The sequence below is a fragment of the Theropithecus gelada genome, chromosome 8 (genome assembly GCF_003255815.1).
Source record: "Theropithecus gelada isolate Dixy chromosome 8, Tgel_1.0, whole genome shotgun sequence".
Taxonomy (NCBI): Eukaryota; Metazoa; Chordata; class Mammalia; order Primates; family Cercopithecidae; genus Theropithecus; species Theropithecus gelada.
The window spans coordinates 104,150,722-104,173,728 of NC_037676.1; the positions used below are offsets into that span (position 1 = coordinate 104,150,722).

The following is a 23,007-nucleotide window of genomic DNA, read 5'->3' on the forward strand; positions in this document are numbered from 1 at the left end:
GTGGTGCATGCCTGAACCCAGCACTTCCTTGAAGGCAGTGTAGATCCGGTGCCGAGCCCAGCTGTCCATGTAGAGCACCTCAAAGCCGAAGCGCACTATCTCTTCTTCACATTCACCGCCCTCCACGGAGTGCAGCACGGCACGGAAAGTAGAGCGCTGGCGCCGGCGATCAGCCTTGGCACGGTACTTGTTACTGTCAGTGGCCAGAGTGCGCAGGACACTGCAGAGGGCCTCCATGTCCTCATAAACAAACTCCTCCTCAAGGTCCCGGGCAAGCTCAAAGAGCAGTGCAATGGTTTCACCGGCAGCGATCCGCAGGTTCACACTTTCACTGGACAAGAGCTGGGGCAGCCGGGGCAGCTGCCTGTCAAGGATGTGGCTGATTTGGGTGCTGGGGCAGATGGTGAGCAGCAATGCCCAGGCCTGCAGGGCAGCACAGAGCAGGCCATGCAGGCTGGCAGGAACCACAGGAGTTGTGGAGCTGCCCAAGCCATAGAACCGGCTGAAAACACTTTCTAAGCAGGCAAGGCAAGAGACCAGGTCCTGGATGTCGGCAGCAGCCACGTAGCAGCCCAGGCCAAGAGCAGAAGCACAGTGGAGCCGGGCAGCAGGGCTAGCTGTGCTGTCACTGAGCACAGAGACCAGCAGAGGCTGCAGGCTGTGGAACAGCTCCTCACCCTTGGGTCCGGGGCCCAGCTGCACGCAGAGCAGACCTAGTACAGCAGCGGCCAGGGCTTGTTCCTCTCCCTTCCCTTTCTTGAGGCACTTTTCCAGGGCATCAGCTAGTGTGAGGCGGCGCTCCAGCAAGAAGTCGGGGAGTAGGTGGGACGCCAGGGCCAGGCGCAGGCTCTCGAGAGCACCCTGCCGGGTCTTGGCACTCTTGTCTGTGAGGCAGTCCACATAGTCCTTCAGCTTTTCCTCAAGGTCTTCCTGCTGGCCCTGCTCATTCACGACATCCCCCCCAAGGCTGTCCTCTGCAGTGGTGCTGAGAAGACTGGGGCATTCACTGGTGGTGCTGCGGGCCTCACTGGCTGCCTCATCATCACTGGAACCCGAGTCAGCTTGGGCACTGCTCCGGGCACCTCCTCCACGGCGCTGACCACCCTTCCGGAGCGTGTTGCCCTTACGGGCGCGAGGCATGCCGGGAACCGGGCGCGGGGGGCGCGGGGTCAGGGACCCGGTGGGTGTGGGCTCCAGGGCAGCGAGACGCCGGCCGGTGCGCTGCGCTGAGACTTGGCCAGACGAGGTTAAGATTGTTATATGTGAACTTGATCCTGCCATTATGATATTAACTGGTTATTTTGCTCGTTAGTTGATGCAGTTTCTTCCTAGCCTCGATGGTCTTTACATTTTGGCATGTTTTTGCAATGGCTGGTACCGGTTGTTCCTTTCCATGTTGAGTGCTTCCTTCAGGGTCTCTTGTAAGGCAGGCCTAGTGGTGACAAAATCTCTAAGCATTTGCTTATCTGTAAAGGATTTTATTTCTCCTTCACTTATGAAACTTAGTTTGGCTGGATATGAAATTCTGGGTTGAAAATTCTTTTCTTTAAGAATGTTGAATATTGGCCCCCACTCTCTTCTGGCTTGTAGAGTTTCTGCCGAGAGATCTGCTGTGAGTCTGATGGGCTTCCCTTTGTGGGTAACCCGACCTTTCTCTCTGGCTGCCCTTAAGATTTTTTCCTTCATTTCAACTTTGGTGAATCTGGCAATTATGTGTCTTGGAGTTGCTCTTCTCGAGGAGTATCTTTGTGGCGTTCTCTGTATTTCCTGGATTTGAATGTTGGCCTGCCCTACTAGGTTGGGGAAGTTCTCCTGGATGATATCCTGAAGAGTGTTTTCCAACTTGGTTCCATTTTCCCCCTCACTTTCAGGCACCCCAATCAGATGTAGATTTGGTCTTTTTACATAATCCCATACTTCTTGCAGGCTTTGTTCATTTCTTTTTCTTCTTTTTTCTTTTGGTTTCTCTTCTCGCTTCATTTCATTCATTTGATCCTCAATCGCTGATACTCTTTCTTCCAGTTGATCGAGTCGGTTACTGAAGCTTGTGCATTTGTCACGTATTTCTCGTGTCATGGTTTTCATCTCTTTCATTTCGTTTAGGACCTTCTCTGCATTAATTACTCTAGCCGTCAATTCTTCCACTTTTTTTTTCAAGATTTTTAGTTTCTTTGCGCTGGGTACGTAATTCCTCCTTTAGCTCTGAGAAATTTGATGGACTGAAGCCTTCTTCTCTCATCTCGTCAAAGTCATTCTCCGTCCAGCTTTGATCCGTTGCTGGCGATGAGCTGCGCTCCTTTGCCGGGGGAGATGTGCTCTTATTTTTTGAATTTCCAGCTTTTCTGCCCTGCTTTTTCCCCATCTTTGTGGTTTTATCTGCCTCTGGTCTTTGATGATGGTGATGTACTGATGGGGTTTTGGTGTAGGTGTCCTTCCTGTTTGATAGTTTTCCTTCTAACAGTCAGGACCCTCAGCTGTAGGTCTGTTGGAGATTGCTTGAGGTCCACTCCAGACCCTGTTTGCCTGGGTATCAGCAGCAGAGGCTGCAGAAGATAGAATATTTCTGAACAGCGAGTGTACCTGTCTGATTCTTGCTTTGGAAGCTTCCTCTCAGGGGTGTACTCCACCCTGTGAGGTGTGGGGTGTCAGACTGCCCCTAGTGGGGGATGTCTCCCAGTTAGGCTACTCAGGGGTCAGGGACCCACTTGAGCAGGCAGTCTGTCCCTTCTCAGATCTCAACCTCCGTGTTGGGAGATCCACTGCTCTCTTCAAAGCTGTCAGACAGAGTCGTTTGCGTCTGCAGAGGTTTCTGCTGCTTTTTTGTTGTTGTTGTTGTTGTTGTGTAGCTGTGCCCTGTCCCCAGAGGTGGAGTCTACAGAGACAGGCAGGTTTCCTTGAGCTGCTGTGAGCTCTACCCAGTTGGAGCTTCCCAGCAGCTTTGTTTACCTACTTAAGCCTCAGCAATGGCGGGCGCCCCTCCCCCAGCCTCGCTGCTGCCTTGCCGGTAGATCACAGACTGCTGTGCTAGCAATGAGGGAGGCTCCGTGGGCGTGGGACCCTCCCAGCCAGGTGTGGGATATGATCTCCTGGTGTGCCTGTTTGCTTAAAGCGCAATATTGGGGTGGGAGTTACCCGATTTTCCAGGTGTTGTGTGTCTCAGTTCCCCTGGCTAGGAGAAGGGATTCCCTTCCCCCTTGCGCTTCCCAGGTGAGGCGATGCCTCGCCCTGCTTCAGCTCTCGCTGGTCGGGCTGCAGCAGCTGACCAGCACCGATCGTCCGGCACTCCCCAGTGAGATGAACCCAGTACCTCAGTTGAAAATGCAGAAATCACCGGTCTTCTGTGTCGCTGGCGCTGGGAGTTGGAGACTGAAGCTGTTCCTATTCGGCCATCTTGCTCCGCCCCCCTAATGTAACCTCTGATGGTTGTTCTCAAGCCCAGCACCAGCTAATATCAGCCACCCTGCTCTGCTAGGGTTATGGGATTCTTCTTCCTGCTCTCAGACCTAGGGGACCTCTCCATTGCCAATCACTTCACTGGGATGAGTTTTTAAAACAGTCCTACACAACACTCTTGTTTTCTCATTAGGAACCTAAATCTACTTCCATTCACAGCTGGCACTGGCCCTGTGACCTTGAACATGTGTGCCCTGTGTCCTTGGTTGACGCCATTCCTGATCTGTAAACCCACTGAGACCAAAACAGAGTTCCCTCAGTGTCTAGTGTGGTTCTCTACATATAATATATATCAAATAAATAGTGTAAGTGACATGTGACAAAGACCACACAGGCATAAATCATACCATTAAATTCCATTATTTACAACATTTGGACATCTACACAGTTCAATCATATTTTGATGAATAAGCAAAATGTGTTTCCAGAAAAGCTCCAAGTAGAAACTTCTGCTGCAACTTCCAGCAGCAGTAATTACTTCCCATGTTCTCTACTTAGACACAGTCTTTTGCATTGAGGCTCCCGCTGGTGACTACAACCTACTACCACTGATAGGCATCACCATTCTTCTCCACATACAAGCCACTGAGATTATGAATATAAATCTTATGAACCTTAGCCAGCCCTACAACCCTACCACAAAACACCAAAAATAACCATGCCCAGGGAAATTACCATAGGCCTTTATTAAAATCCTGATTCCTGCCACCAGAGCAATACCGTGGGCCCTAGTCAAGATTATGATGGTCTCTTGAACTGGTGATGAAAAGGTTGTAAGAATTTCAAGTGATGGTAAAGGTGGCCTATGTTTTATAGGCTGGTGAAAGTCTCAAAATTGAAACATTCTGTATTGCAATTCTATTTGTTGGTCTGTCCCTCCTCTTTAAACATGAAGACCCTGAGGCAGGAATCATGTCTATCTTGTATATCCTTACTCCCTCAGATCCTACTTATCACAACATATAGCAAATTGTACTTGTTGAACGACAGCATAGAGAAAAGACAGACAAAATCATTTAGTGTGCTATTATTAATACAGTGTATTATACAACATTTTTGTTGTGACAACAACCTGATTCTCTAAAGGTGAAAAATTATTTCATTACAAATATAATATAGATCAAGTTCATATAACCTTTCTGTAGTCATTGAATAGTTAAGTGTTTCTTTTTCTTTTCTTTCTTTCTTTCTTTTTTTTTTTTTTTTTTTGAGATGGATTCTTGCCCTGTCGCCAGCCTGGAGTGCAGGGGCACGAACTCAGCTCATTGCAACCTCCACCTTCCAGGTTCAAGTGATTCTCTTGCCTCAGCCTCCTGAGTAGCTGGGACTACAGGTGCTCACCACAACGCCCAGCTAATTTTTGTATTTTTAGTAGAGACAGGGTTTCACCATGTTGGCCAGGATGGTCTTGATCTCTTGATCTCGTCATCCACCCGTCTTGGCCTCCCAAAGTGCTGGGATTACAGGCATGAGCCACAGCACCCTGCCCAGTTAAGTGTTTCAGTCCTGAATATTAATACTTTCCAGAAACAGAAAACAGGAACATTTATAAGAAGTTCACAGTAAACAATCTGAAAAAAGAAAAAAAATTCCAGCTGTCTCATGAGCCAAGTAAACCTGCATTCACTCATTGAAATCGAAGTCTCACAAAATAAATTTTGGTGTTTCACTGGAAGGTCACTGGGTGGACCCATGCTTTTTGTTTTTTTGTCAATGTGTATGTTTTATTTAAAGTTGTATTGATTGACACCATTATTTCAGGGCACCTTCATAGGTCATGCAACACTGCTAATATCAGGGGTCAGTATCATAACCAACGTTCACAATGATATTCTTGAGTCTTGAAGTAAAACATATGTTAGGCCTTGTTACTAAGGCAGAGACTTGAGATGTTTTTAATCCAGAAAGTGTTTCAGCATTTATAGGGTTATATTTCAACTACCTGTTCACCATGTTATTGGGGAAAACCTCCTTCTCTTCTGCTGATAAAGACAGAATACCATAGTAACAATAAGAGCTTAACACAATACACTTTTATTGAGTACCAAATGTCAGAACCCACCTGGGTACTCATGATGCCAAAGCGACTAAGATATGGGCCTTGCCTTCAAAGAGCTCACAGTCTGCGCTGAGGAAAACTGTATGTTGAACCACGGGAATTCCACACCTGACCTGTGATGATAGTGGGGTGCAGGAAGTGCTGCTGGCACTGGGGATAGAGGGCCAGATCTAGACCTTGGGGACACCAAAAAGTAAGGAACAGAAAAGGGAAAAAAAAGCTGTATGTCCTGTTCATGGAATTATTGCAGCTTGGCTGAGTGGGAGGTTGGGGTGGCAGGAGAGCTGGAATGTAAGGCTCAAGGGATTGGTTAATGTCATACTCCTTAAAGTCATAGTAAGAGGTTTGACTTTCAGTGGTGGCACCAAAAAGGGCTTTCCACAAGGAGAATCACCAGTGGCTCTGCAAAGATACAAAGGGTGACATAGGGAGCCTACACTCCCTGCCGGAACCAAATATCAATCAACCTCCTCATTAAAGAATACAATTAAAATGAAACAAAGTATGTTTTCCCTGCAAACATACATTCATTCAAGCCCCTGGCCTTCTATATTGCTACCCCTAAGCTCCTATATGCAAATTCAGGAGTCACCCCTGAGGGCTTCCATATTCCACAGAGATGGGTATGGATAAAGTCAAATATCTTTAGAATAAATCAAGCTGAGGAGGTGGCTTTGCCTTCCTTATGTCAATCATGGCACCAAATCAAAGAGGGTCAGGATAATGAGGAACGCTGAGGTCCCTGAGAGGGAAGCTGTCTGGGAAGCATGTCTTAGATTCCGTCTCAGAGGGCGAGGATCTCACCAATTAGTTCCAGGCTCCCTGTGGCATAAGCTGTACATATTGGCAGTAAAGTAACTGAGAACCAATTGTGTCACCCCAGGCAGTGCTAAATTAGATGTACAGTGCATCTTCAACAGCTATTAATAGTAAGGAGCCTGGAGCCAATTAGAAATATGTCCATGTAATAAGGAAATGAAGTTCTCTTAAATGTGTAAAACATCACTCTGTCATCCATAGGCAACAACAAAAAAAAAAAAAAAAAAAAAAAAACAGCTGAAGAGCATGTTCAAATTGAACAAATATTCCTGTGAGGATCCTAGGTCTATAATAAGCCAGAGATTGAATTAAAGATGATGGTTCTTACTTCTAGATACTGGCTGATTGAAGAAAAGAAAATAGTGGTAGAAATGTATGAGAACACACAGGAGCTGAATAAGTGAATACATTTGTGGTAAGTCTTTAAGAAATGAAGAGTCCACTGCAAACTCTGGCAATTAAATACGGAACATTTAAGCAAATACGTTGCTTGGTAGGTCTTGCAATATACAGCCTGAAAAACAGAAAATGCTTTGCAGTTTAAGCTACCTATGTGCTTTTTGCTATATCAAAAGCTGATACATTACGTATATATAAAATTAGGTGCATGAAAACTTGGAACAATATCAAATGTTATGAAACTGTTAGCCAATTTAGCCAAAGTCTTCTATGCCATTTTAAAAGTTTTTATTTGAGGGGAAAATATGATGTTGCAAACAACAGCCATAAAGCAAACAGGACAAGCTATATATTTGCAAAGGAAATTGCAGGTCATGACATTAATTTTTAAAAATCTAGCCACCTTTGCAGATATGTGTGCCTATAACTCATATACGTAAACTGTATTCAAGTTTTGCAAAGAAGTTTAAAAAGTGCTGAGGTATTACTTGAAGCACAAAGATATTTTATTACACCATTTATTACTTATGGCAAAACATCAAGATGAGTGGATATAAAAAATCATTGATTCAAATACTTGAAGAGCTACTGTTTGAAATTATTAAATTTAAAAATAGACCAACAACATACCAAAGCAAGATTAATATCTTTTAAATATTAAAAAGCATTAATTTAACACAATGATGAAGGCCTTATTAGATTCAGAGCTAGTGAAATCTAGTGAATAGGATGACGGGGTACCACAATTTCATATTTTTAGTCTTATTTATATGTCAGACTGCAGTCTTGGAGGATCTAAACAGGCATATTCAAATTTATTTCCAAATAATCACTTTTCATCTCTTTTCTAATTTTAGTCTGCACCAATCTTTCTGATTCACTGGGTCTCTGACAGATAGCTGCAGACTGAGGGCTGCTTGGCCAATGTAATGAGACCAGCTTCTGTCACTCAGGGATGCTGTGGCCTGAAGTCGGTGAGACTCACAGGGAGGCTGTGAGAACATCACGTACATGTGTTTTTCCATCCATGACAAACACCTCTTGCTGTCCTCCTAATAGCCACCCTTCTTCCCTTCCTCTAACACAGGGTTCCTCAATCCAGGCATGAGTGACAATTGTGCTGGATACTTCTTTGTTGTAGGGGACTTTCCTGTGCATTGTAGCATATTTAGTAGCATCTCTGGCCCCTACCCATTGGATGCCAATAGCAACTCCCCTCTTCCCCCAGGTTGTGACAATCAAAAACATCTTCAGATATTACCCAAATGTCCCTTGAATTGGCAAAAGGCAGATGCAAAATTGCCTTAGGCTGATAACCATTGTTCTTACAGAACCCTGCTTATAGTCTTGTTGTCCCCACAGTTCTGTGAGCATCCATAAGCTGTAAGAAAGGCAGCTTACATTCCAGCCAAAGAGGGTGAATCTTGACTGGTTTAGATTAATTACAGTGGTTTCATTCCCCTTCTCAGATGTTGGTTTACATATAAGCATGCAGCATAATTCTGGCCAAGGAGACATAAGAAGAAGTCTGCTAAGGGGCCCTAACGAAGGGATTCCTCACTTTAGGCTACCCCTTGGAGATATATATATCTATATATCTCTAAGGGGAGATAGATATCCATACAAATAGAGGAGATATATATATCCACATATATATATCTCTCTATCTTTTTCTCTATATATCCACACAAATAAAGAAAAAGAAAGAATGGGGGGAAGTAAAAGGCGGGAGAAAGAAGTATATTTGCTCAGCATGGCTCCTGTAACAAAGTCCCACACACTAAGTGGCTTAAGCAACAGAAATTCATTTTCTCACAGTTATGGAGGCTAGAAGTCCAAGATCAAGGTGTCAGCAGGGTTGGTTTTATCTGAGGTCTTTTCCCTTGGCTTGTAGATGTCTGTCTTCTTCCTGTGTCTTCACGTGGTCTTCCCTCTCTACATCTCTATGTCCACATTTCCTCTTCTTTTAAGGATACAAGTCATACTGGATTAGGGCCCACCCTAATGACCTCATTTTAACCTAATCACCTCTTTAAAGACCATCTCCAAATATTGTCATATGCTGAGGCTTTGGAGGTTAGGACTTCAACATATGAATTTGCAAGGAGGACAAAATTCACACATACCAAGGAGAGAAAGAAAATAAAAAAGGAAAAAAAAAAGAAGAAGAAGAAGAGGAAGAAAGGGAGAAGGTGATGTATCAGTTGGGAGTGATTTCCTCTGCAAGCGATAGACATTAACAGTTCATTAAAATAGAGCTTTGCTTTTATCACTAACATTCAGTCTGAGTATGGGTGGCATGCTAATGTTGGTTGACTTGATCAAAAATGTCATTAAAAGCCAGTCTCTGTCACTCTGTCACCTTTGGAACTATCCTTATGTTAGTTGCCTCATGGTCACAAGATGGCTGTTGCAGTCCTAAGGCAGAAAGACAGGAAAGGGCGCTGTGCCAGTGATCTTCCTCTTACCTCTGTCCTCTTGTATAGAAGCAAAATCTTCCCCAAAGACCCCCAACCTATTTCCACTTATATCTCATTAGCCAAAACTAGAGCATGTGGCCAGCCCCAGCTGCCAGTGAATCTGGCAGAGCAAATATCTAGTTTTTCAGAACCTCTGGTAACAGGCAGCAGCAAGGGGTGGCTTGAGAGAGCTGCTGGATGAGCCCATCAAACACATCTATCCCAGGGAGGGAGAGAGACAGAAAGGAGAGAAAAAAATAGGAGGTGGTTGGGGGTAAGATGAGAAAAGAAAAAGAAAGTTATCTGTATTCATTATGAAATACCATACATAAAAAAGTAGTTTTTGTACACAGCCATCCCATGGTGTTCCCCTGTCCTACTGATTGGCTATTATAATACCCAACAGCTTGCTTAAGGGTTTAGATGATTGCTCAGCTTTTGGCATAAACATATAATACGTATTTAACGATCGCCTCTAGATAAGGAGTTATATGTGCACAATAAATCATATACCCCTAGCATGTAACACAGTACTTGGCACATAGTAGGTAAGTACTAAATATCTGTTGAACAAATGAGTCAAACTAGTCCAGGTAATTGTGGGAAGAGTACACAATATCTACTCAAAAAGATATCATGAGGATTCGCTGTGGGAACTTCTTAGAAACGCAAATTTTCAGGTCTCACGCTAGACCTACTGAATCAGAACTAGACAGAGTCAATACTCTGTGGTTTAAACACCTTCCAGGGGATTTTGATGCATGCTAAAGCTTCTGAGTATGTGCATGTACACATGTGCTTGCGCGCGCACACACACACACACACACACACACACACACTGCCCTTCATAATTTTAGGGCCATGAATATTTTACTTACTGCAGCTTCTCTTCTTCTGTGCTACATTGATCATCTGAAGACACTATTTTGTTCTACAAATCTTTAAAAATTGTGGGTTTTTTTTTTTGTTTGTTTGTTTTTTTTTTTTTTTTGAGACAGAGTCTTGCTCTGTCACAGGCTGGAGTGCAGTGGTGCAATCTCGGCTCACAGCAACTTCCACCTCCTGGGTTCAAGCCATTCTTGTGTCTCAGCCTCTGGAGCAGAATAGCTGGGATTACAGGCATGTGCCACCATGTCCAGCTAATTTTTGTATTTTCTGTAGAGATGGGCTTTTGCCATGCTGGCCAGGCTGGTCTTGAACTCCTGGCCTCAAGTTATCTACTAGACTTAGCCTCCCAAAGTGCTGGGATTACAGGCACGAGCCACCATGCCCAGCTGAGGATCTTTTTAAAAATTTTAAATGTTAAATTATGATATATTAAAATATAAAAGAAAGTACAGAGAAAAAATATAGCACCCATATGCACACTCCTCAGATTTAACAAATGTTAACATTTGCCATACTGGCTTGCAAGTCTTTTGAAAGTTGCTAGGCCCAGCACTGTTCTCTTCCACCCTTCCATCCTTCTCTGACAGCACGTCTCTATTCCTGAGCATCCTGACCTTTTCCTGTGGCTTCCTAAAGCCCTGGGCCAAGAGAATTCAAGCACCTGTGGAAGTGCATATTCTCACTGGCGTTCCACCAGGGGTCAAGTTACTAGTAATTTTCATTACCTGGAGCTTTAGTCCCCTTTCCCCTAAGTTCCAATGGTATATGCTGAGATGACTTTATGCTCAGACACCCATGAGAGAGGTTGGGAGCAAACTGAATTGTCAATAATATCATGTGCTTCTCATCTGAAATGCAACTCTAAATTCTTTTTTTTTCTTAGAGATGAGGGCCTGGCTCTGTGATACAGGCTGGAGTGCAGTGGCACAGTCAGCTCACTGCAGCTTCAACTCCTGGGCTCCAGCAATCCTCCTGCCTCAGCTTCCCCTGAGTAGCTGAGATTACAGACACACACCATCATGCCCAACTAATCTTTTTATTTTTCATAGAGACAGAGTGTCACTGTGTTGCCAAGGCTGGTCTCAAACTCCTGGCCTCAAGTGATCCTCTCGCCTCAGCCTCCCAACGTGCTGGGATTACAGGCGTGAGCCACTGCACCTGACTCTCTAAATTCTTTTGCCTTCTTAAGCTCAAGAGCAATGTTCTTTCAGATGAGACCCACTACAGAGAGAGAAAAGAATGAAGTAAATTCAGCGAGTGGCCAGAGAGAGGGGAGTTCTTACTCTAGCAATATTGTGCAGGGTGCTTGTTCTCTTTGCACCTTTTATTCCATCTAAAGAAGGAAAGAGAATACTACCCGATTCTTAAATATAATTAGGTTTATGAAGTACTTCCACACATACTGTCCCATCTGATACTGCCATTTGATGACAGCTAGTACCCTTACAGATTGTCTGTCCTGTTGCCCACTGTGTTCCCAGCATCCCAACTGTGCTTGTATACCATAGACCTCAATTAATGTTTGTTAAAGAAATGAAGGACAGGAGGATGCTTAAAGTGGCAGCTACAGAATCTCCATGAAGGGCAGAGGTGACTGTCTAGTTGGAAGGCAGGGGCAGTGCCACTCAAAACAGTTCATAGAGTCAGTCTATGAACTGTTTGTTTCTTGTTGTGCACTACTTTCTTTGAGAAAGTCTTAGTTTGAAAAAATGTCAGCTGAACTAAAGAGTGAGCCCAGTAATGTATTTGATTTACATTCGGATTTAAGTTCTTTATCTCAGTGCAGACCAGTAACAAAGAGTTCTCAGGATGGATCTGCCTGTGGACCATGCTTGGAGGAGCCCTGGGCCAGAGGAGCCAACTTGAAGCTGCGTGTGCTCTGTGTGCACTTTTTATGATACTTATTTGTACTGTGTTCATTATGGGTTACTTGGGGGAGAAGCAGATGGATGTTATGGGATGACTACAACCCTCTCCACACAAGCCATCCCTATCGGTCCCATTGAAGCTCAAGGATGATACATTTCAAATACTCTTTCTTTTTCATTGATTGTAATTGTAATTGTACATATTTATGGGGTACAGGTAATATTTTGATACAGGCATACAATGTGTCATGGTAAAAGTAGGGTAATTGGGATATTCATTACCTCCAACATTTATCATTTCTTTGTGTTGGAACATTCCAAATCTTCTCTTCTAGCTATTTGGAAATATACAGTCGATTATTATTAACTACAGTCATCCTACTGTGCTATCGAACATTATAGAACTTATTCTTTCCATCTAACTGCATTTTGTACTCATTAACCAGCCTTTCTATATTTACCCTCCTCTGCCCCACCACTCCCAGTCTCTGGTAACTATCATCCATTCCACTCTCTACCTTCATAAGATGATCTTTTATTTACTCCCACATAGGAGGGAGTACGTGTGATATCTGTCTTTCTGTGCCTGGATTGTTTCAGTAAACACAATGTTCTGCATCCATGTTGCTGCAAATGACAGAATTTTAATCTTTCTATGGCTAAATAATATTCCATTGTGTATATTTACCACATTTTCTTTATCCATGCATCTGCCGAAGAACACTTAAGTTGATTCCATATGTTGGCCACTGTGAACAATGCAGCAACAAACGTGGGAGTGCAGATATCTCCTCAACTTACTGATTTCCTTTCTTTTGGATATATACCCAGCAGTTGGATTGCTAGATCAGATGGTATTATATTCCTGTTTTTAGTTTTTTGAGGACTCTCCATCCTTTTTTCTGTAATGGCTGTACCTATTTATATTCCCACTAATTGTATACAAGAGTTCCCCTTTCTCCATATCCTTGCCAGCGTCTCAGATAATCTTTAATTGCAAGATCCTAGAGTAATACTTTTTGTTTTGCAACTAAAGCCCTTCAACTGAGAAGAATGGAAGATAGTTTTGAGAGGAAGGAGCCTCTGGCATTTGTTGGCATGTTAAAGTTGGTTGGCCTGGTTCTACTTCCATGCCAGTTTTTCTTCAAGCTCCCCCTCCACCCCGCAACATCAGGAACCGGGATCATTCTAGTTCTATTTGGGTGAGCTTAAACTGCTTTGTAAAGATCATCTAGTGCCTATCTTGGCCACCAATCCATCCCAGACCACTCTGGTGACATCAAGACAAGCAGAGCATGACAGTCTAGAACTTTCTGCATGATCATTCTAGGCCAGTGGTTCTCAGACTCTAGCAGCATTAAAATCCTCTGTAGGGCATTTAAAACACAGATCACTGACTCCATCTACTTCTAACTCAATCTGTCTAAATGCAAGACAGTTTAGAAATGTGTCTTGCATTTCTAAAAAGTTCTCAGGTGATGCAGTTGGCCTGGGACCACACTTTGAGAACCACTCTTCCAGGTACTCAACACAGGTGACCATGGTGGGAGTGGACATTTTCCATTCCAGCCATAAGCAGTATTTTTGCATACTTATTCCAGTAGAGACTGCAGGTTGTCACCAAATATCTGCTATCTCTTTCTTTACCGACAGAACACCAATGTTATTAACAACATACCCAGTCTTAAAAACACTACATTTTCCAGACTTCTTTCAGCTAGAGGGGTCCATGTGACACAGTTTTTATGAATAAAATGTAAGCGCATGTCACCAAGTGGGACTTCTAGAAAGTTCGTTAAAGAAGCTTGCCTGACTCTTGCTTTGTTGCTGTCTTTCACCAACAAATTTTCCACCACAAATGACTCAATTCCTTTCCCTTCTTCTTCTTCTTCTTTTTTTTCCCCCCAAGTCAGGTCAGACAGGTAATGTGCCAGTGTTATAACAAGGTTCAGAGGGTGGCACATCTCACACATGCAGGTGAACACCCAATTATCACACTCATGAGCTACAACAGGATCGCCTTCCCTTCCTCTTCAGTGGGATATGGACATGATGCCTTCTAGAAGGGGTTCCTCCATCTTGAGACCACAGGTGACAAGCAAGTGCCAAGGATGCCTGAGAGGACAGAGGCGCCTAGGTCTCTTGCAGCATCATGGCTGTCATGCCAGCTCCAGACTCCCCATCTCTAGACCTCTGATTATATGGGAAAGGGAAAACCCCTCATTTAATTATTTAAGCTATTGTTTGGGGGTCCATGTTATTTTTAGCCAAAGGAAATTATTAACTAAGATACCTACCATGTTAAAAACCAGTGCTAGACGTGAAGATGGAAAACATATGTTTCCTGTCCTCAAAGAGCTTTGATGTAGCTTTGAAGACAGGAAAGAGACACAGCTCCTGGGTGAACATGGGACCCAAGGAGACTTAAGGTTTATGGCAGCCAGAACACCTCCCAGATGTCTTGAGGAGTTGTTTTGAAAATATTCAGATCAGGGAAGAGAGCATGGAGTTGAGGTATGAGGCTGAATTTAGGGATCTTAGATAAGACAGTTTAACTTCAGGCATTTACACTCATAAAAAACAGTGGCCCTTGAAAAGAAGATGCTGGGAAGCGTTCAGGTCTATGGCAGGGATGGGGAGTGGTATAAAAGGGAAAAGAGAAGGAACAAACCTTACAAAAGTTGCTATAAAGAGATTCTGGAGGTTCAATGAGGAACATGGAGTGAGACAAGCATGTGGTTTTGGTCAGGGAGGACAGTGGTTTGAAAACATTTTCAAGCCATGGAGCCCTTATCTCAGGAAAGCATCATAAGAAAAATAGCTAAAAATTGAGCTATTCTGGTTCAATAAGTTGTAGAGAACCCAGAGGCTCAGCTAACAACCTTCCCTTTCCTATGGCACCTCAGGGTCTCCACGGAGCAGCAGGGAGCTATAGGAACCAATGTATGAGGGAGAACAGGAAGGGAAAGGTGGAAAGTGAAGTGGCTTGGATACTATAAAATAATTCTGGAATGAGGAAACAAGAGCAAACTTGAAAAAAGTTTTGTCTGGAGATTTAGGAGATCTGAGCTCTAGGTGAGCTATTAACTCTCAAACAGACACAGTAAGAAGCTGTTGGACCCCTCAGAAGATCCATTTCCAAGATGCTTTCCAGACCTAAAAGTGTTTGGTACTAATTTTAGGGAAATTATATTTACAAAAGAAGTGGTCATGATTCCCAGAATCTATGGGTTTTATAGGGAGAGTCACATTGAAATGGTCCTAAGATTTTTAATGTTTGATTGCTTTCTGCTCTTGAAAGTTAAAGTTTCTCTAACTCAGTGCCTTCTCTGTTTTCCATTTAAAGGATAAATTTACAATATTAACTTCAGTTTTTTGCATGTATCTAGTAGTAACAAAGAAAAATGAAAGGTAAAATCCAGCCTGGAATATGTTGTTCTACAACATTGCTTCTAAGAATTTTAAGACAGATGAATAGAATTTGGTATCTGTTTGACCCAGCAATCCCATTACTAGGTATATACCCAAAGGAATATAAATAATTCTGTTATAAACATACACGAACACGTATGTTCATTGCAGCACTAGTCATGATAGCAAAGACATGGAATCAACCCTATGCCCATCAATGATAGACTGGATAAGGAAAATATGGTACATATATGCCATGGAATACTATGCAGCCATAAAAAGGAATGAGATTATGTCCTTTGTAGGAACATGGATGGAGTTGGAAGTCGTTTTCCTCAGCAAACTAATGCAGGAACAGAAAACTAAACACTGCATGCTCTCACTTATAAGTGGGAGCTGAACGATGAGAACACATGGACACGTTGTGGGGGGACCAACATACACCAGGGCCTGTGAGGGATGGGGAGGGAGAGCATCAGGAAGAGCAGCTAATGGATGCTGGGCTTAATACCTAGGTGATGGGATGATCTGTACAGCAAACCACCATGGCACATGTTAATCTATGTACAAACCTGCACATCCTGCACATGTATCCCTGAACTTAAAATAAAAGTTGAAGAAAAAAAAGGAATTTGGTATCTGATTTAAAAAGCACTAGGAATTTGTAACTACCTTGGTTATTTATAAGATAAAAATTACATGTTGATTCATAGTATAAATATGGAGCTATTAATTTGTAAAGTGGTCTGTAATCAATTTTTGTCCATTATTCCTAATGTCATTCTGTAAAAGGTCTTCATTTCCCCGCTCATTTTTCAGATAGGAAACCAGAAAGACACAAAAGTAAAATTCAGTTAACACAGCTAGATGATAGTAGTAACTTGCCTGGCTGTATTAGCATAGGAACGGAAGTCTCCTGCATTCTAATCTTTCTAAAATTAGCCAACTGTGATGGAAAGAATCATTCATTCCATAAATCTGCCCTGAACAGAATTATGAGCAAGCAGAGACAAGCTAGCACTGGCTTCTTTTATCTTTGCTGCCATGACTGGCATTGAATTTGAAAGGAAGAGCTACAGCAAAGGCAGGGGCTCTGAGCAAGGGAAGACAGTGCATTCACACTGAAGACAGGGGCCCTTCCCTGTGTTTCCCCAGCCATTCACAAAATTCAGGCAGTTCTTCTACATTCAATAAAACCAATTTAAGAGGTGTTTTGTTTTGTTTTGTTTTTTTCCCCAGAGACTATTCATTCAAGGTACTTTCCACATCCGATTAGCCATTCCCTTGTCACATCTGAAGAGGCCTCTGGACTGAGCAAGTACCTAAGTCCAGCTCTGCCTGGTGTTATCCAGAAAGATCAGCTACCGTGCTTTGGAGTTCGTGTCACTGAAGAGGCTTCTGAAAGAGCCAAAGGAGTGTCACAGGCCTGGGCATCGGTCCCTACCCTGCAAAGGAAAATTCTCACTTGATCTGGGATTGTCTCCCTCAGCTCTCTAATGTCCTGAAGCACTCCTTAGATGAAGCAGAACCCAGGTGACTCCTGTGTCAATGCACTTCCAAGACACTAGGAGATGGCTGATGTCACCAGCCATCTCCTGCTCGCCTGCTGTGTAAATGAACCTAACATAGAACAAATTGCTTCTTAACAGGTTTTATTTTTTGTAAGTAAATGATGAGAGAAAAAGAGAACAAGTTTGTGCAGAGCCCATGAGGGGAAAAAGATCACTACACACTTATTTTAAAGAAGAATTTGTGTGAAGTTAATGTTTCCTGAATGCAAGGCTACCTGGGAAAGAAAAGGATCTGCAAATCTATAGGCTGTTGGGGGCTCTTGGATGTTTTCACAAAATAAAACAAAAACAATGACAAAACCCCGCAAAAGTTACTATATCTTGAGCCATAATAAGGTTGAAGATATAAGAACATTTGTAAAGACTTGGAACAACTTTTACCTATGTTGTATGTTTACTTTCTCATGATGCATCCTTTCATCACATCATTTTCAATGACTATGTATGAAGCAAAGGGTAGAAGATACGCTCTTCTGATTTTTTTAAAGTTAGGTCTTTGGAAGGAAGATAAATCTATAAACATAAAACATAGCACCTTTAATGAAAGCAGCAGTAACAATAATCAGTTCAGTTCCAAGGTTAGAAAGTCATTTAATGAGAAGACCCAGATCAACAGTTGTCCAGTTGGATCCAGCAGGGTGTTACTAGGGTTTACTCAAGAAAGGAAAAGTTTCATGGCCAAATGCATTGGAGAAAATATTGTACTAAATGTTCTGTGTTTTCTATTTCTATTTTTGTTTTACTTCAAGGCAACCGAAAGCCTTATCGATGTTTCAACATGTTTAGTAAATCTCAAAGCAGAGATAAAATATAAAGCATTTCCCAAATTTATTTGATCACAAAAACCTGTTATTCCTGGAGAATCTTACGAGATTAGGTTCTTTAGCTTACATTTTGGGAAATGCTGAACTAGATTATAAGACAAATCTATAAATTTCTGTAAGGAAGAAAGAGAGTGAGGGAGAAAAGAAGTGAAGAAATAACAAAATGCAAAATCTTAGCTCACCTAAAGTTGCAAGCATCTTATGAAATCACTGTTCATACAATATTTCTAGATGTAAAGAGAGAGGGAAGTGTATGGCATTCTCATTAAATTAAAAAAAAAAAACAAATAGTAAGTGTGACAAAAGCACTTAGCATTGTCACCCATAACTCTCTTGTCTACCCTAGCTCTCTTGTTTATCATATTTACTTTTGAAACTAAAAACTAAATATAAATAAATATACTAAAAATTAAAATAAATGATGGCAATACAACGTTAAGGTTATGAATAATCAAACTCTGTCTTGGATTTGCCCCCTGAGAACTGACTGGACCCACCCATACTCCATATCTGCCTCTGCACACAGGCAGACAGCAAACACCCATTAGTATTCTCAGCAGCCACTCGAGACCTCCTGGATCCTTTGGGTGAGCATTATCACACCAGGCACCAGGCTAAGTGCTTAGAGTACACTATCTCATTTAATCTTTACAACAACTCCATGAAGCTGGGGTATTGATTTTATTGTATGGTACTATGGTCTCAATATGTCCTTCTGAAACTTATGTTAAACCCTAATTTCCATTATAGCGATATTAAGAGATGGGGCATTTTGAGAGGTGATTAAGTCATGATGGCTCTGCCTTCATGAATGGGACTAGTGCCCTTATAAAACAGGGTGAAGGGCACATTCTTGCCCCTTCTACCATATGAGGACAATTCACCCCTTCCACCATGTGAGGATGCAGTGAGAATGAGGAACAGGCTTTCACCTCACTGAATCTTCTGGCATCTTGAACTTGAACTTCCCAGCCTCCATAACCACGAGCAATAATTTTCTATTATCTGTAAATTACCCAGTCTAAGGGATTTTGTTATGGCAGCCTGAATGGACTGAGACGCATGGATAAGGATGTGTGAATTCAGCAGACAGGCATTAACTTTCTCAAGGGAGTTATATTTGCCAGTCTGGAGCTCCTTCTCTGATACACTGTACTATGTTCTTTCCACTTCCTTATTCTCCTAACTCCTTTTATGTCCACCTCTGAACTTCTGGCCTGATGCCGTTGGTCTCTCAGACCTCAGGCTGGTCTTGGCCTTTCAACCTTGCCTTTCACTATCAGATGCAGGTGTGTCTGTCCTGAAACCCAGCTCTGGCTCTGGCAAACCAGCTGACATCAATCATGTGGCTGGAACCTTCTTCAGAACAGTGGAGGCCAGGGCGGGTGACTCACTTCCATTCAGTCTCTATCTTTGGGGCAGATCCACCATGAGACATAACTTACCAGAAATCCAGTTACAAGGAGAAATGAGTATTGAAGACTAAGAAATGCATTTTGCAGCAGGCGCTTGCTGTACTGCGGCAGTGTCCATACATAGGGCAGCTGGAACACAGGTCACAAGCTCAGAAGCTTCTCTGAGGCACGCAGGAAATTTAAGTAGATACTATGGTCTGCACTGGTGGGGACTGTGGAAATTGGAGAGCAGGTGCCTCATCTAAACAGCTGATTGTTGCTAAGCTGTTGTTGCCATATTGGGAATTCGAGCCTAATGATATCTGGTATTCCTATTTTCAAAAGAAGTCAGGAAATGCAGATTTCTACGTAAATTTTTCAAACTTCTGAATTGTGTATGGGCCATACAAAATACAATTGCAGGCCAGTGAACACCCTCTGATCCAGAATAACGATTTGCGAGACAAGTTGTTTGTGAGGCAGCATTACATAGTAGTTAAAAGCACACAATTTTTGAGCCAGACTGCCCATGTCCAAACCCTGGTCCCATCACTCACTAGCTTTCATTTCACTTCTCTTTGTTTCAGTTTCCTCATCTGTAAAATAAAAATAATATCGGTACCTACCTCATAGGGTTTCATGAGCATTAAATAAATTAAAACCCATAAAATGCTTTCAATACTATCAGGCATTAAGTTACATGGTAAATAAGTGTTTAAAAAAAAAGTTCAAAGATAATAAACAAGAAAAGAGAAAACCTGACAGGCCAGCTTTGGAACCTTCTGGATGGCAGATCTATTAACATTTCTCCCTTTGGCTGGGATGAAAAGACATTTGGGAACAAAAGATCCCATAAAAATAAATGAGAAGAAGTGAAACACCTTCATTATGGCAATTTTGGTGTCAGAGCCTAAAAGATAGAGGGATCAAAATATTACAGTACTAAAATCTGATGGTTTCAGGTAGCAGTGAGATTTAAGCTTATTAAAATGTATTTATTTCTGGTGTTAATAACCCTTCACAAGACCTGGGCAATTTTGAAAGAAGAAAAGAAAATGGTTCTCCCTGTGGACAAGAAGAAACAAATGACTATTTAATTTTCTAATTTGGAGTGAACTAAGTTGATCCCTAGGTTTTTGCTGGGGGTGCCAGGGCGGGGGAGTCCAGTGGAAAGCAATTGCTAGAGAGTGGGGCTTGTTCTTTGCTAACAGAAAAGGTGCAGAGTGTGGAATGAAAACTCAATAGCCTCCTCTCTTCTCAAGAGACAATAGACTTCCATCTGTTTAAACCTCCCCAGGGGACCCTGCTTACCCCCATTTCCATTTACTCTCCTTTCCACCAACCTAGGGTGACATTAAGAAAACCAAACCCATTTGAAACACAAACTCTTACACATCGAAAGTCAGGGGAGAAGCCTGGTTGACCTGTAAGCCACTGCATGAGGCACAAAGATGCAAAAAGGAACTTTCAGGAACAACTGCTGCTCCCAGGACTCTATGCCAGATATAATATCTGCTTTGGCGCGAAAGCAGGCTGGAGCCCCCTAAGAGGAGGAATATAAAGTATGTTTAAAATGCGAAACCTGGCCAGGCATGGTGGCTCACGCCTGTAATCCCAGCACTTTGGGAGGCCGAGGTGGGTGGATCATGAGGTCAGCAGATCGAGACCATCCTGGCTAAAATGGTGAAACCCCATCTCTACTAAAAATGCAAAAAATTAGCCGGGCGTGGTGGCGGGCGCCTGTAGTCCCAGCTACTAGGGAGGCTGAGGCAGGAGAATGGCGTGAACCCGGGAGGCGGAGCTTACAGTGAGCCGAGATCCTGCCACTGCACTCCAGCCTGGGCTACTGAGTGAGACTCCGTCTCAAAAATAATAATAATAATAATAAAAATAAATAAAAATATAAAAAAATAAAATGTGAAACCTTTAGTTCTACTTGCTCTTTACTCAGAAAGGCGAGAGTATTCCCTTGTGCCAATGAAGTCTCTCTGAGTCGTTTGCACTATTGGCAGCAGGCACTGCGGTGGGTAGCTACTAGGGTCTGCGCTTGAAGTGCTTGAAGTGTGCACCAGCTGCTGCCCTGGAGGTGAGTGTTGGTCCCTGCATAAGAGCAGCCGCCTTTAAACAGATCAAATGAGTCATGATGACAGCTGTCTCACTCTACTTTCTATCTGGTTTTAATTTGGTTACTTGCAACCTAAGACACTAAACAGCATTTTAGGGATGAATTGCATTCCTGAAGCGCATGGGTCAGAAAGCTCCTACATTCACTTTTACTGTCCCTGTACTTTTTCTCTCCCACTTGCTGCCTTTCCACTTCCCCTCATTTCCTGCATTCTTAATATTCTATTGTCAAATTTTCCTGTTCTTGACAGCAAGTCTTTCCTTTTTCTTGATGCTTTATTCCTTCTCGCATAAGACCAGAAATTGATCAATAGCTCATTTAAGTTCCAAACTGTATTTTACTGCTGAATAAACATATAGTTTTCCTAGACTCCCATGAGAAAAAAAATGGGACTTACGCTTAAATTCAGGGCTAGCACACCGATTATCCCAAAGTATAACAACATATTTTGATATAACATCATATAGCTTTAAAAAAAATTCACAAAGTAACAGAGTAAGATTGGGCATCTGAATCACATGTTTAGGAACTTGCAACATTCATTCATCTTACACGATAAACCTCAACAAGTATCTACAGGTAGCATGCACTATTAGGTACTGGGGATACTGAGATCAATAATGCCATTGTGTTGGTCCAACTGGGGAAGACTGGCATGCCCACACAAATATAGCAGCAAGGGCAGGGTTGGGTTAGAAGTGAGCACAGTGCTTGGACATATGGGTGAGAGCCTCCTGATGAGGTTGCTGGGGAGGAAGAGGAATGGAGGGAAGAAGAAGAGGAGTCAGAAAAGACACAGGGAAACAAACATGAAGAATGAACAAGTGTCAGGTAGTCAGACGGGACCAGTATCCCTAACAAGAAGAAGAGTAGTTGCAAGTAATGGAGAGGGAGCACACCCTCTTCTCTTCCAGACACTTAGGAGAATAATACCCCATCCCCCTTGCTTTTGGATAGGACTATATGACTAACTCTAGCCAATGAGTTGTGAGCAGAAGTGATATTTGTCACTTGCAGGCCAGAGCACTTGATTGCTGATGTGAGATCCCTCAGTCTTACCTTCTCCCAGAAGTGAATCATCATAGGATGAGAGGCAGCCTAGAATGTTGAGTGTACATCTAAATGAGCAACTCCAGAGAGTCATTTGTACCCACAGAGGATTTCATGTGAGTGAGAAATAAACTTTAGTTTCAATAAACCACTGAGACTTGGGGGGCTGTTTGTTAGAGCAGCATAATATAGTCAATCCTGATAGAAATGGCTACATTTAAAGACATGGATATACTCAAGAAATTGAATCTCAAGTTTAGAGGGGATGATAATAAGAATTTGCAATGATCATCACACATCTTGATAGAGATGCATCAGGGCCTCAGATGGAAGGTAGAGTACAAGTACATAGGTGGAAAATGACATTATGGGTGTAGAGAAAACATGAAACCTAAGAAATAAATCAGAGGGAATAGGGATGATCCCCAGAACCAACAATGAGGGGCCAGAAAGACAGAAATAAAAGACAGCGATGTCTTAGAAGCTCAATCTCTTAACATATCTACTGTATTATTGATGTCATGTTATTTGCTTCTAATTATAAAGTCTTAGTAATCATTTTCCCTTCCTTTATTTGAAGTCCAGAGATGATCAAATAGAGATATCTTCATGAACACTCATACTTCTTGCTGTGACACCCTCAGGGTTTAACCTCAGGCTGTCAGTGGGTTTCAGACTCACCTCTGC

The 23,007-nt window shown here is 42.6% G+C and overlaps 1 protein-coding gene, 1 non-coding gene and 1 pseudogene across 7 annotated transcripts in view; all 3 read right to left on the minus strand.

The window, feature by feature from the left end:
• The window catches only part of LOC112630187, an 8,928-nt pseudogene extending 7,687 nt beyond the window's left edge, over positions 1-1,241 (minus strand). Inside the window, exon 1 of the transcript XR_003120821.1 lies at positions 7-1,241. The product of XR_003120821.1 is annotated as an interferon-related developmental regulator 2 pseudogene (transcript). The remainder of the gene's footprint in view (positions 1-6) is intronic.
• Positions 1-23,007, minus strand: part of NCALD (neurocalcin delta) — a 446,402-nt gene that overhangs the window by 159,674 nt on the left and 263,721 nt on the right. The gene's annotated exons all lie outside the window — the stretch shown is intronic.
• LOC112630891 lies at positions 13,858-13,962 on the minus strand. The gene has a single exon (XR_003121017.1). It is a non-coding gene; the product is annotated as a small nucleolar RNA U13 (small nucleolar RNA).